Raw genomic sequence first — 15509 nt, 5'->3', positions numbered from 1 at the left:
ATGAAGACACAAGAAGATGGAAAAACATTCCATGCTCATGGATTGGAAGAATAAACATTGTTAAAAGGTCTATGCTGCCCAGAGCAATATATACTTTCAATGTCATCCTGATAAAAATACCAATGGCATTTTTCAAAGAGCTTAAACAACCATAAAATTTGTATGGAACCAGAAAAGACCCCAAATCACCAAGGAAATGTTGAAAAAGAATAACAAAGCTGGGACATCAAGTTGCCTGATTTCAAGCTATATTACAAACCTGTGGTCACCAAGACAGCCTGGTACTGGCACAAAAACAGACACACTGATCAATGGAACAGAACAGAGAGCCCAGATATGGACACTCAACTCCACTGTCAACGAATCTTTGACAAAGCAGGACAAAATATCCAATGGAAAAAAGACAGTCTCAGGGCGCCTGGGTGGCTCAGCGGGTTAAAGCCTCTGCCTTTGCTCAGGTCATGATCCCAGGGTCCTGGGATCAAGCCCCACATCGGGCTCTCTGCTCGGCGGGGAGCCTGCTTCCCCCCCTCTCTCTGCCTGTCTCTCTGCCTACTTGTGATATCTGTCTGTCAAATAAATAAATTAATTAAATATTAAAAAAAAAAGGTGCTTTAAAAAAAAAAGAAGAAAAAAGACAGTCTCTTCAATAAATGGTGCTGAGAAAATCGGACAGCTATATATAGAAGAATGAAACTTGATCATTCTCTTACACCATACACAAAGATAAACTCTAAATAGATGAAAAACCTCAATATGAGACAGGAATTCATCTCCTCCTAGAGGAGAACATAGGCAGTAACTTCTTTGACATTAGCCATAGCAACTTAAGCAAAAATGAGCTTTTGGGACTTCATCAAGAGAAAAAGCTTCTGCACAGCAAAGGAAACAATCAATAAAACCAAGAGGCAACCCATAGAATGGGAGAAGATATTTGCAAATGACATTACAGATAAGGGGGTGGTATCCAAGATCTGTAAAGAACTTCTCAAACTCAACACCCAAAAAACAAATAATCACTTCAAAAAATGGGCAGAAGACATGAACAGACACATCTCCAAAGAAGATTTACAAATGGCTAACATGAAAAAATGTTCAACATCATTAGCCATCAGAGAAATTCAAATCAAAACCATGCTGAGATACCACATTACGTCAGTTAGAATGGCCAAAATTAACAAGGCAGGAAACAACAAATGTCGGAGAGGATGTGGAGAAAGAGGAACCCTCTTTCACTGTTGGTGGAAATGCCAGCTGGTACAGCCACTTTGGAAAACAGTATGGAGGTTTCTGAAAAAGTTAAAAATAGAGCTACCTTATGACACAGCAATTGCACTACTGGGTGTTCACCTCAAAGATACAGATGTAGTGAAAAGAAGGGGCACATGCACCCCAATGCTCATAGCAGCAATGTCCACAACAGCCAAATTGTGGAAGGAGCTTAGATGCCCTTCAACAGACGAATGGATAAAGAAGACATGATCCATATATACAATGGAGTATTACTCAGCCACCAGAAAGGATGAATACCCACCATCCGCATCGACATAGATGGAACTGGAGGGGATTATGCTAAGTGAAATAAGTCAAGCAGAGAAAGACAACTATCATATGGTTTCACTTATATGTGGAACATAAGGAATAGCATGGAGGACATTAGGAAAAGGAAGGGAAAAATGAAAGGGGGGAATCAGAGGGGGAGATGAACCATGAGAGACTATGGACTCTGGGAAACAATCTGAGGGTTTCAGAGGGGAGGGGGGTGGAGGATGGTGAGCCTGGTGATGGGTATTAAGGAGGGCACGTATTACAAGGAGTGCTGCGTGTTATATGCAAACAATGAATCAAGGAACACTATATCAAAAACTAACGATGACTAATATAATAAAAATTAAAAAGAAATAAAAAATAAAGGGGCACCTGGGTGGCTCAGTGGGTTAAAGCCTCTGCCTTCAGCTCAGGTCATGATCCCAGGGTCCTGGGATCCAGCCCCATGTCGGGCTCTCTGCTCAGCAGGGAGCCTGCTTCCCTTCCTCTCTCTCTGCCTGCCTTTCTGCCTACTTGTGATCTCTGTCAAATAAATAAATAAAATCTTAAAAAAAAATTCTTAAAAAAAAAGAAATAAAAAAAGGAAATAAATGCTTGTTACTAAGCTGAATAATTAAAAAATACATTTTTTAAAAAATACAATCATGGGGCGCCTGGGTGGCTCAGTGGGTTAAGCCGCTGCCTTCGGCTCAGGTCATGATCCCAGGTCCTGGGTTCAAGCCCCACATCGGGCTTTCTGCTCAGCAGGGAGCCTGCTTCCTCCTCTCTCTCTGCCTGCCTCTCTGCCTACTTGTGATTTCTCTCTGTCAAATAAATAAATAAAATCTTAAAAAAAAAATACAATCATTATTATTATTAGCCCATCTGTCTGGCATGTGATAGAAAAGTTTGTAAAAAATGTATCAGAAATACACCTAGTGCACAATTAGCCTTTTTTTTCTCCTTTGAAGAGACAGAGAGGGGGCAGAGGAGGAGGGGGAGAGGGAGAGACAGAAGCCCAAGCAGGATGGAGCCCAATGCAGGGCTTGATCTCACAACCCTGAGATTACAAACTGAGCTGAAATCAAAAGTCATATGGTTAACCAACTGAGCCAGCCAGGCAACCACTCCCCTCTCCCCACCCCCAACAAGGATTAACTTTAAGCAGACATCTTCAAAGAGGATATAAGTTGGTTTCTTCAGTAAACACCAGTGTCACTAAGAACTCCAAAGACACAGTAACAGTGTTACTCAGAATGTTTCTTAAGACTAGGCTCTTAACAGTAACTTTACATTTCTTTCTTTTTTTTAAGATTTACTATTTATTTGAGAGAGACAGAGAGAGACAGAGCATGAGTGGAAAGGCCAGGAAAAGGAAGAATCTGAAGCAGACTCCACACTGAGTGCAGAGCCCAGCATGGGGTTTGATCTCACAACCCTGAGATCGGGACCTGAGCTGAAACCAACAGTCAGATGCCAAACCAACTGCAGCACCCAGGTGCCCCTAATTTTACACTTCTTAACTGAAAAATCTTTTAAATTTCTTACCCATTACTGTTCTAAAACTTTACTTTCTCTCAGACTCCCAGATCACACTTAACCCTCTTACTCTAAACAGATGAACTCTGAAAAAGAGAAAGAAAATGCTTCACAACCTCTCTCCTCTGCCTTCTTCTATCATCTGCACTCTATCCATCCCTACCACCTTCAATGTCTCAGAGGATAAAGCACCCCCCGATTCCCATGTCAGATATTCTGGACTAATTCTCTCCCTCTTCCTCTAGGATTTTATACCATAAGTCACTCTCCACACTATCCTTTCAGCAGACACTCTTTTGCCACAAGATTATTCCTAGTTTACAAACATGTATGTGTCTTCTCCAACCTAAAGCCTTGAATCTTTCTGGAAAAATTTTACTTGGTTAGGAAAAAGACAATGATTAAACCATATTTAGAAATAAAACTGGTAGTGGGGTAGTTTAAATCTAAAAGATGGTGAGCTAGAAATGAGTTGTTCAGTTTAGGTGTTTCTACAGTAATCAGGGTAAGAAACAACTGGGACCTGAGCTAGAGTAACGCCATGAGAACAAAAGGAGGGAATTAAAAAAAAACTATGCAATTAAAACTGACAGACCTTGGAAAATGATTGAATGTGGGACAGAGGGACAGAAAAATAGAATAGTTTTAAAGCAGAGATTTCTTATAGCCACCCATAATAAAGAATACAGATTTTATAGAATTAGTTTGGGAAAGTCACCAGATAAATAGCAATAACAAACTCTGGTGGGGGGGTGACCTGGTTTTCAGAGCTGCCACATTATAATATTTTAAAATGTCCGCTTTTCACCAAAAATTACAAGACATGCAAAGAAACAAGAATTATAACCCATATATACACACACATAAAAAGCAGTCAAGAAAAACTATTCCCGAGGAAGCCCAGACATTATACTACACAAAGACTTTTTAAATCAGTTCATAAAAATGTTTAAAGAACTGAAGAAAACCATGGACTAAAGAACTAAAGGGAAATATGAGAATGATGTCTTACCAAATGGACAATGTTGATGAAGGGATAGAAATTTTATACACACACACCTACACACACACACAATCTCTTTCTGTCTCTGTCTCTCTTTCTCACACACACACACCCCAAATAGAATTCTGGAGTTAAAAAGCAAATAGCTGACATGAAAAATTCACTAGAGGGCTCAACAGCATTTGAGCTGAGAGAAGAATCAATGATCACTTGAGGTTATCTGGTCTCCCACCAAAAAAATCAATCAATAAACAGAATCACAGAGTACTGTGGCACATTTTAAGTATACTCATATATGCATAATGAGAGTCTCAGAAGGCTGAAAGAAAAAGAGGAAAAAAAAGTATTCAAAGAAATAGTACTAGAAAACTTCTCAAAGTTAAAGAGAAACATGCATCTATACATCCCAGAAGATTAACAAACTCCAAAAGGATAATATCAAAGAGATCTACACTTAGACACCTCATAATCAAACTACTGGTAGTCAAAGACAAAGAGAGAATCTTGAAAGCAACAAAGAGAAGCAAATCATCACACACAAGATATCCTCAATAACAGTACCAAATGACTGGGATGGCATATTCGAGGTAATGAAAGGAAGACTTTCAAACTAGAATTTATATCCAGGAAAACTAATCTTCAAAAACAAAGGAGAAATTAAGACATTTCCAGATAAACAGTTGGAGAGAGAACCAGTCACTATCAAACCTGCTGTACAATACATATTAAAAGGAATCCTGCAGGCTGAAATGAGACGACACCAGATAGTAACTTAGATTCACATAAAGAAATAAATAAAACTTTGACAAAGGTAACACATAGATAACTATAAAGACAATATAAATGTATTTTCTGTTTGCAAATTCTTTCTCCTATCTGATTTAAAAGACAACTGTGGTAATTATAAAGCTGTGTTGCAGGTTTATAATGTTTATGAATAATGTGTATGTGGGATAATTAACAGCATAAAGGTAGGGGGAGGAAAAGGAGCTACATAAGAGCCAAGTTTTTGTAAACTATTTTTTTTTTAAGATTTTATTTATTTATTTGATATATAGAGAGAGAACACAAGTAGGTAGAGAAGCAGGAAGAGAGAGAGAGGGAAGCATGCTCCCTGCTGAGCAGAGAGCCTAATGCGGGGCTCGATCCCAGGACCCTGAGATCATGACCTGAGCCGAAGGCAGAGTTTCAACCCACCAAGCCATCCAGGTACCCCTTTTGTAAACTATTTAAATGAAGTTGCATTAATATGAACTAGATTGCTATAAAGATACTAACTGTAATCCCCAGGAGACCACTAAGAAAATTAAAAAAAAACAAAAAAAAAACAAATGACAGGAGAATGAAAATGGTACACTAGAAAATATCTACCAAGAAGACAGTAATGGAGAGAAATAGAAGAATAAAAAGATAAGACATGTAGATGGGGCACCTGGGTGGCTCAGTCAGTTAAATGTCTGCCCTCGGCTCAGGTCATGAACTCAGGATCCTAGGATCAAGTCCAGAGTCAGGCTCTCTGCTCAGTGGGGAGCCTGCTTCTCCCTTTCCCTCTGCCTGCCACTCTGCCTAATTGTGTTCCCTCTCTCTTTGTCAAATAAAAAATAGAATCTTTTTCTTAAAGATTCTATTTATTTATATTTTTCTTAAAGATTCTATTTATTTATTTGACAAAGAGAAAGACAGCGAGAGAGGGAACACAAGCAGGGCAAGTGGAAGAAGGAGAAGCAGGCTTTCAGCAGAGCAGGGAGCCCGACAAGGTCATGACCTGAGCCAAAAGCAGATGCCTAATGACTGAGCTACCCAGGTACCCAATAAATAAAATCTTAAAAAAAGATATAAGACATAAGAAAACAGTAAAATGGTAAACATAAATTCTACCTGTCAGTAATTATATTAATTATAAATGTAAATGGACTGAACACTCCAATCAAAAGGCAGAGGTTGCTCTTTTGAATGGATAAAAATAACATGACCTAACTATATTATATCTATAAAAGACATACTTCAGAATCAACGACACACATAGATTGAAGGTAAAAGGATGGGGAAAAATGAACCATACAAACAATATTCAAAGGAAAGCTGGAGTGACTATACTTATATCAGACAAAGTGGACTCTGACACAAAAAAACTGTCACTAGAAATAAAGAATGACAATTAATAATAAGTCAATTCATCAAGAATATATATAATTATAAACATATACCTACCTAACAACAAAGACTCAAAATACATGAAGCAAAGAAGTATAGAAATAAAGGGAGAAATAAGACAACAATAAGTAAGCACCTTACTTTCAATAATAAATAAAATTAGACAGAAGATCAACAAGGAAACAGAAGACCTAAACAACACTGGAAACTAACTAGACCTGAGAGACATCTGAAGAACACTCCACTCAAAACACCAGAACATACATTCTCAAGTACACATGGAACACTCTAAAAAACAGACAGTATGTCAGGACTTAACACAATTGTCAATAAACTTAAAAGGACTGAAATCACACAAAGTATGTCCTCTGACTATAATAGAAAAAGAAATAAATAACCAAAAGGAAATGTGAGAAATTCACAAATATGTGGCAATCACACAACACACTCCAAAATAACAAATAGGTCAAAGAAGTCATTAGGTAAATTAGAAAATACTTTGAGGTTAATGAAAACAAGAACATAATGTGCCAAAATTTATGGGATGCAGCTACACACTTAGAGGAATATTTATTTACAGCTCTAAGTGCTACATTTTTTAAAAAAGATTTTTTATTTATTAATTTGACAGAGGTCACAAGCAGGCAGAGAGGCAGGCAGAGAGAGAGAGGAGGAAGCAGGCTCCCTGCTGAGCACAGAGGCCAATGTGGGGCTCGATCCCAGGATCCTGGGATCATGACCCAGCGGAAGGCAGAGGCTTTTTTTTTTTTTTTTTTCAGCGTAACAGTATTCATTGTTTTTGCACCACACAGTTAACGCAGAGGCTTTAACCCACTGAGCCACCTAGCGCCCCTCTAAGTGCTACATTAAAAAGAAAAACCTCAGGGCACCTGGGTGGCTCAGTGGGTTAAAGCCTCTGCTTTCGGCTCAGGTCATGATCCCAGGGTCCTGGGATTGAGCCCCGCATCAGGCTCACTGCGGAGCAGAGAGCCTGCTTCCCCCTCTCCCCCTCTCTGCCTGCTTGTGATCTCTGTCAAATAAATAAATAAAATCTTAATAAAAAAAAAAAGAAAAACCTCAAATTAATTACATACATAACCTTATACTTTAAGAAAATAGAAAAAGAAGTGCAAACTAAATCTAAAGCAAGAAGGAAGAAATAATACATTTTAGAGCAGCAATAAATGAAATAGCAGAAAACAATAGAAAAAAATCAATGAAATAAAAAGGTGGTTCTTTGAAGAGATCAACAAAATTGACAAATTATTAGTTAGAAAGACCAAGGGAAAAGAGAGAGAAAACGCATATTACTAAAATCAAAATGAAAAGAGGGACAGTATTAGTAACCTTAAGGAAACAGATTTATAAAATAATTTTATGAACGTATGCTAACAAATAGGATAAACTAAAAGAAATACATAAATTCCTATAAAGACCCAAACTACTAAAACTTACCCAAGAAGAAAAAGAACATCTAAATAGGCCTATAACAAGCAAGAAATTGAATCAGAAAACTTCCCAAAAGAAAAGCTCGGAACCAGGTGACTTCGCTGGAAGTGTATCGAATGTATAAAGAGGAGTTCACAAACTCTTGCAAAGTAATAAGAGGAAAGAACATTTCCTAGCATGCTTAAAAATCACAAAAAAATTAGAGATTGATATTCCTTATGAATATAAGGTGAAAAAGTCCTTAAAATGTACTAGCAATCTCAATCCAGCAATATATAAGATTATGCACCATGACCAAATGGAATCTATCCCAGGATTGCAAGGTTATTTCAATACATGGAAATAAATCAATTTAATACATCATGTTAAAAGCCTAAAGAACAAAAGCCACATGATGATCTCAATATATGTACAAAAAGCACTTGACAAAACCCAACAACTTTTCATGATGAAAACATTCAACTTACAGGGAAATTTCATCAACCTGATTAAGGGCATCTATGATAAACCCCACTGAACATTATACTTGACGGTGAAAGACTGGATGCTTTCCTCTAAGATCAAGACAAGACAAAAATGTTCACAGTTCTATTGTGACAGCTCTATTCAACACAGTACCAGAGGTGGAGTGCCTAGGTGGCTTAGTCAGTTAAGTGGCTGACATTAGCTCAAGTCATGATCTCAGGGACCTGGGACAGAGTCCAGCCTGGGGCTCCCCACTCAGTGGGGAGTCTGCTTCTCCTTTTGCCCCTCCCCCTGTTTGTGCTCTCTCTATCTCAAATAAGTAAATAAAAATCTTTTAAAAAATAGTATCTTAAAAAAAAACCAAACTAACCAAAAACAACAATAAAAACCACAGTTTCAGAAGTTATAGCCAGGCATTAGCCAAGAAAACAAAAGGCACCCAGATTAAAAATAAGTAAAATTATCTCTATTTGCAGATTACATAATCTTTATGTAGGAAATCCACACAAAAATCTGTAAGAATTAATAAGCTATTTCATCATGGTTGCAGGATACAAGATCAATACATAAAAGCTAATTATATTTCTATACAGTAGCAGTGAATGATATGCAAATGAAATTTAGAAAACAATTCCCCTTATATTAGCATTATTATAGACTGAACTGTGCCCCAAATCATATATTAAAGTGCTATTCCCAATGTGACTATTTGGAGATGGGGTCTTTATGAAGGTTTCTGGAGATAGGGCCTTTAAGAAAGTAATTAAAGTTATATGAGGTCAAGGGTTAGGATCTAATATGATAGGACTAGTGTACTTACAGGAAGAAGAGACACCAAAGATTGATCTCTCTCTCTACAGATGCACAGAGGAAAAGCCACATGAAGACACAGGGAGAAGGTGGCCATCTGCAAGTAAAAAAGAGAGATCTCGCAGAAACCAAACCTGCTGACACCTTGACCTTGGTCTTCTAGTCTTCAGAACTGTGAAAAAATATATTTCTGTTGTTTAAGCCACCCAGTCTGTGGTTCTTCTGTTATGGCAGTCCAAGAAGGCAAACAGAAGCATCAAAAAGAATAAAAAATTCAGGAATAAATTTTAAAAAGTAAATTTAAAGAAGTTCAAGACCTGTACACCAAAAACAACATCACTGAAAGAAACTGAAGAACTAAATAAATGGAAAGATACTCTGTTCATCGATTAAAATGGCAATACTCCCTAGTCTAGATCCAATACAATCCCCATCAAAATCCTAGTTGCCGTTTTTGCAGGAACTGACAACTGATTCTAAAATTATTGCAAGGGACCCAGAATAGCCAAACAATCTTGAAAAGAATGAAGTTGAAAGTGAGAGACTTCCAACATCCCTGATCTCAAAACTTACCACAAGGCTATAGTAATAAGGACAGTGTGGTAGTGGCAAAAAGTGGACATATATATCAATGGAAAAAAATATGAGCACAGGAATAAACCCTCACAATTATGGTCAATTAATTTTTGACAAAGAAGACAAGACAATTCAATGGGGAAAGAACAGTCTTCAACAAATTATGCTTGGATAAGTGGATATTCACATACCAAAAAAAATGAAGTTGGATCTCTACCTCACATTATATATGAAAATTAACTCAAAATAGCCTGAAGATCTAAATATAAGTATAAAATTCTCAGTAAAAAGCACTGGCACAAATCTTTATAATCTTGGATTGGCAATAGTTTCTCATATATGACAGCAAAAGCACGGGCAACAACAAAAAAACAAATCAAAATCATCTGTGTATTAAAGGACATCATCAAGAAACTGAAGATAACCCACTGAATAGAAGAAAATATTTCAGAATTATAGACCTGATGAAGGATTTGTATCCAGAATATATAAAGAACATTTACAACTCTACAAGAAAAACACAAATAACCCGTTTTTAAAGTGGGCATAGGATAGAATACACATTTCTCCAAAGAAGAAATACAAATGTCCAGGAAGCACATGAAAAGATGCTCACCACCATTAGTCACCAAGGAAATGCAAATAAAAGCCGCAATGGCATATCGTTTCATACCCACCGTGACAACTATTAAAAAAAAAAGCTGGGGGGATGGAAATGACGAGGCAAGAATGTGAAGAAATCAGAACCCTCATACACTGCTGATGGGAATGTAAAATGGTGCAGCTGCTTTGGAAACAGTTAGGCAGTTCCTCTAAAAGTTAGATATTAAGAGTTACCATATGATCCAGCAATACCACTCCTACATGTATACCCAAGAGACATGAAAACATATACCCACTCAAAAACTTGCACACAAATGTTCATAGCAGGATTATTCTTATTTATTTAAAATTAAAGTACAGTTGACATATAACATATTAGTTTCAGATGTATGATATAGCGATTCAACATTTATGTACATAATAAAATGCTCATCATAGTAAGTATAATTACCATCTATCACCATACAAAGTTATTATAGTATTTTGGACTATACTCTCTATGCTTCACTTTACATCCTCATGACATATTTATTATTGGAAGTTTCTACCTCTTTTTTTTTTTTTTTAATTTTATTTTTTATAAACATATATTTTTATCCCCAGGGGTACAGGTCTGTGAATCGCCAGGTTTACACACTTCACAGCACTCATCATAGCACATACCCTCCCCAATGTCCATAATCCCACCCCCCCAACCTCCCTCCCCCCATTAACCCTCAGTTTGTTTTGTGAGATTAAGAGTCACTTATGGTTTGTCTCCCTCCCAATCCCATCTTGTTTCATTTACTCTTCTCCTACCCCCTTAACCCCCCATGTTGCAGCTCCTCTCCCTCATATCAGGGAGATCATATGATAGTTGTCTTTCTCCGATTGACTTATTTCGCTAAGCATGATACCCTCTAGTTCCATCCACGTCGTCGCAAATGGCAAGATTTCATTTCTTTTGATGGCTGCATAGTATTCCATTGTGTATATATACCACATCTTCTTTATCCATTCGTCTGTTGATGGACATCTAGGTTCTTTCCATAGTTTGGCTATTGTAGACATTGCTGCTATAAACCTTCGGGTGCACGTGCCCCTTCGGATCACTACGCTTGTATCTTTAGGGTAAATACCCAGCAGTGCAATTGCTGGGTCATAGGGTAGTTCTATTTTCAACATTTTGAGGAACCTCCATGCTGTTTTCCAGAGTGGTTGCACCAGCTTGCATTCCCACCAACAGCGTAGGAGGGTTCCCCTTTCTCCGCATCCTCGCCAGCATCTGTCATTTCCTGACTTGTTAATGTTAGCCATTCTGACTGGTGTGAGGTGGTATCTCATTGTGGTTTTGATTTGTATTTCCCTGATGCCGAGTGATATGGAGCACTTTTTCATGTGTCTGTTGGCCATCTGGATGTCTTCTTTGCAGAAATGTCTGTTCATGTCCTCTGCCCATTTCTTGATTGGATTATTTGTTCTTTGGGTGTTGAGTTTGCTAAGTTCTTTATAGATTTTGAAAGTTTCTACCTCTTAATCCCCTTTACTTATTTCACTTCACGCATTCCTCAACCCCACTCCCCTCTAGCAACCACCAATTTATTCTCTGTATTTATAAGTCTATTTCCATTTTGCTTTATTTGTTCATTTATTTATTTATTTATACTCCACATATAAGTGAAATCGCACAGTATTTGTCTTTCTTGGATTTGTTTCACTTGGCACAATATTTTCTAGATCTATCCATGTTGTTGCAAATGGCAAGATTTTATTCTTTCAATAGACGAGAGGGGAAGACAGCAGCAGAGTAGAAGGACTCTGGGCTCACCTTGTCCCACAAATACAATTAGATAATTATGAAATCATCTGAAATAGCCCAGACATTGATCTGAAGACTGGCAGAACAAACTCCACAACTAAAGGCAGAGGTCACATGGAAGAAAGTAGGAAGTGTAGACACACGGTTTGGGAGAGAAATGTATTGTGGCCCCTGCAGTAGGGAGGGAGCTGTGGTCAATGAGAAGGGTGAGAGACAGACTAGCATACAGGGGAGTGCACAGGGATAACATATCCTCATAGCAATTGGCTTGGAAAGTGGAAGGGCCCAAATTTCATAAATTCTTCCAACCACCAGGGCTTAAGCCTGGAGTTTTAAAGGTCAGTGTGCTTGGGTTTGGGAGAGCTCAGAGGACATTGGGGCTGCTCTTGGAGAAAAGGCAAGGCAAACAGCCCACAGACATTTGGCATGGAAACAATGATCTGAAGGGCGCCTGGGGCACAGAGTGGGGAGGCTAACTGCTCACCTTGGAGCATGTCCCAGGGTGGCAGCATTCACAGAGAGACCCCTCCAGGAACAAAGGAACTGCCTGGGGCATTTCCCTTCTGCTTCCCTCGGCATAACCACAGTACAGGGACACCTATGTGAACCCAGCACAGCACAGACACACCCTACCTAGCTTGCTTACAAGCTCTGCAACCCCCATGGTCCAGAAGAACCACCCCTCCTAGTCACAACTGCAGTTCCAGTGCAGCAGGTCCCCTCCCCAAGACAACTAGCCCAAACCCCTGCCAACACCATGTCTCCTGACCCTGGAGTTTTGTGATGCCCCAGTTCCAGTGGCAGTGGAAACAAGTCTCATTTCACAAGCAGACCGGAGCACACCTATTTAAAGCGTACCACTCTCAAACCAGGGACCAAACATTGCCTACAACAGGCAAACAGAGCCTCTGTAGGTAACTAGCCTGAAGGATAAAGTGGCCAGGACATACTATCAGAGCGCATGCAGCACATATTGGAGACACTCCCAGAAGGGTGACGTACTAGGGAACAGGAAACACTACACTGCAGGACCTCTTTCTTCACAAAGCCATTACTCTCAAGAACAGGAGACATAGCTGACTTTCCTAACACAGAGAAACAGGCATAAAGATTTAGACAAAATGAAAAAACAGATGAATTTGTCCAAATGAAACAGAACAAGGCCACAGCTAGAGATCTAAGTGAAACAGATATAAGTAACATGTCTGATGGAAAATTTAAAGCAATGGTCACAAGTATACTCACTGGATTTGAGAAAAGAATGGAGGCTATCAGTGAGATCATTAACACAGAGATAAGAAATAACACAGCAGAAACAAAAAGCTCGATAAATAAAATGAGAAACACACTTGATGGAATGGAAGCCTAGAAGAAGCAGAGAAAGACACAGTAATGGAAAGTAACCAAGCTGAACAAAAGACGGAAAAAAGAATTATGCAAAACAAGAACAGACTTAGGGAACTCAGTGACTCCCCAAAACATAGTAACATTCAAATTATAGGAGTAAGGAGAGAAAGAAAAGGGGCTAGAAAATTTATTTGAAGAAATAATAACTGAAAACTTCCCTAACTTGGGGAAGGAAAAAAATATCCAGATTCAGGAGGCACACAGAACCCCCTACAAAATCAACAAAAGTAGATCCAAACCAAGACATAGTGTAATTAAAATGGCAAAATATAGTGATAAAGAAAAAATGTTACAAGCAGCAAGACAAAAGAAGACAGTTATATACAAAGGAAACCCCATAAGGCTATCAGTGGATTTTTCAGCAGAAACTTTCAAAGCCAGAAAGGCATGGCATAATAAATTCAAAGTGCTGAAAGGGAAAAACATGCAGTCAAGAATGCTCTATCCACCAAGGCTATCATTCAGAATAGGAGAGTTAAAGAGTTTCCCAGACAAACAGAAACTAAAGGAGCTCATGACCATTAAACTAGCTCTGTAAGAAATATTAAAGGGGATGCTATTAGTGGAAAGACCAAAAATAAAGTATGAAGGTAGGAAACACAAAAGCAATAAAAAGAAAAAAATTTTTTCCTTTTTCTTAAAGATTTTATTTATTTATTTATTTATTTATTCATTAAAGATTTTATTTATTTGAGAGAGAGACACAGCACGAGGAGGGGGAGGGTCAAAGGGAGAAGCAGACTCCCTGCCGAACAGGGAACCCGATGAGGAACTCGATCTTGGGCCTCCAGGATCATAACCCGAGTCAAAGGCAGTTGCTTAACCAACTGAGTCACCCAGGCACCCCAAAGATTTTATTTGAGAGAGAGAGAGAGCACGAATGCACAAGCAGGAGGAAGGGCAGAGGGAGAGAGTCAAACAGACTCCGTGCAGAGCAGGGAGCCCGAACTGGGGCTCCATCCCTGGACCCCAGGATTATGACCTGAGCCAAAGGCAGACACTTAACAGACTGCGCCACCCAGGTGCCCCTAAAAAGAAATATTCCTGTAAAAAAAAAAATCACTCAAGGAACTCACAAAATAAAAGGTTGTAGAATAGGACACTATTTATCTAAAATGTGAGGAGGACAGGAGTGAAGAATAGGTTCAAACTTAAACAACTATCAATTTAATACAGACTGCTAAATGCAGAAGATATATACAAAACATAATGGTAACCACAAATCAAAAACCATTAAAAACATGCAAAGAATAAAGAAAAAGAAATCCAAATATATGACTAAAGAAAACCAGGAAACGATGAAAAGGAAAATACATGAGAAAATCAGAGAAAATCTTTAGAAACAGTCACAAAACAAGTAATAAAATAGCAATAATATGTATCTATCAATAACTACTTTTAATATAGGGAGCCTAAGTCCTGTTATTATAGGAGGATTCTTCAGTCACTATGTCAACTGGCATAGATGTTTTCCTTTCTTCATATGATGAAGATCAGGGATCTAAACTTATCCGAAAAGCCAGAAGCACCGTATGTTCCCGCTGGAATTGTGGGGTTTGCAGCAATCGTTGCAAATGGATTATATAAACTGAAGAGCAGGGGAAATACTAAAATGTCTGTTCACCTGATCCACATGTCTGTGGCAGCCCAAGGCTTTGTTGTGGGAGCAATGACTCTCCGTATGAGCTATTCCATGCATAAGGAATTCTGGGCAAAGCCTAACCTTAGAATAAGAGAAGCTCTCTTGGTTTTGTTGGTGGTGCTGCTTTAATTAGGCATCTCATATTGAGTTTATATGTTTATGATGAAAATAAATCATTTGAATGGGTCACACAATTAACACAGTAATTTAAGTATTGGCCTCCTTTCTTTCAAGCTTGATCTGCCTGGTAACCAAATTACTAGTGACCAGGTAATTAGCTAGGTCATTCAGGAGAGTTAAATTAGCACATGTCACTTTTAAATGTACTTGATAGTGGTAAAATATGCTCTTTCTTAAACTCTTCTGATCAAATCAGTTATAAAGAGGACAACTTGCCAATCCTGAAGTACTTCCAGTTGCTGCAGAGTATCACAGCTGCAGATATCACATGCTTTTGATGTTATGTAGGAATCCTGTTTAACTGTGTTCCGCCTGTTCTGCAGACTGATTGAGTACTTCAGTTTTTAGGGCTAGTT

At 38.4% G+C, this 15509-nt stretch overlaps 1 pseudogene; it reads left to right on the top strand.

Moving 5' to 3' along the window:
* Positions 1-14780: 14780 nt before the first annotated feature.
* On the top strand, positions 14781-15102 carry LOC111160021 (annotated as a pseudogene).
* Positions 15103-15509: the final 407 nt, after the last annotated feature.

Source organism: Enhydra lutris, unplaced genomic scaffold, assembly GCF_002288905.1.
Source record: "Enhydra lutris kenyoni isolate GAN:26980312 unplaced genomic scaffold, ASM228890v2 scaffoldscaffold73, whole genome shotgun sequence".
Lineage (NCBI taxonomy): Eukaryota > Metazoa > Chordata > Mammalia > Carnivora > Mustelidae > Enhydra > Enhydra lutris.
Note: the sequence above shows the minus strand (reverse complement) of the source record. Positions and strands in the feature narration are given on the sequence as shown.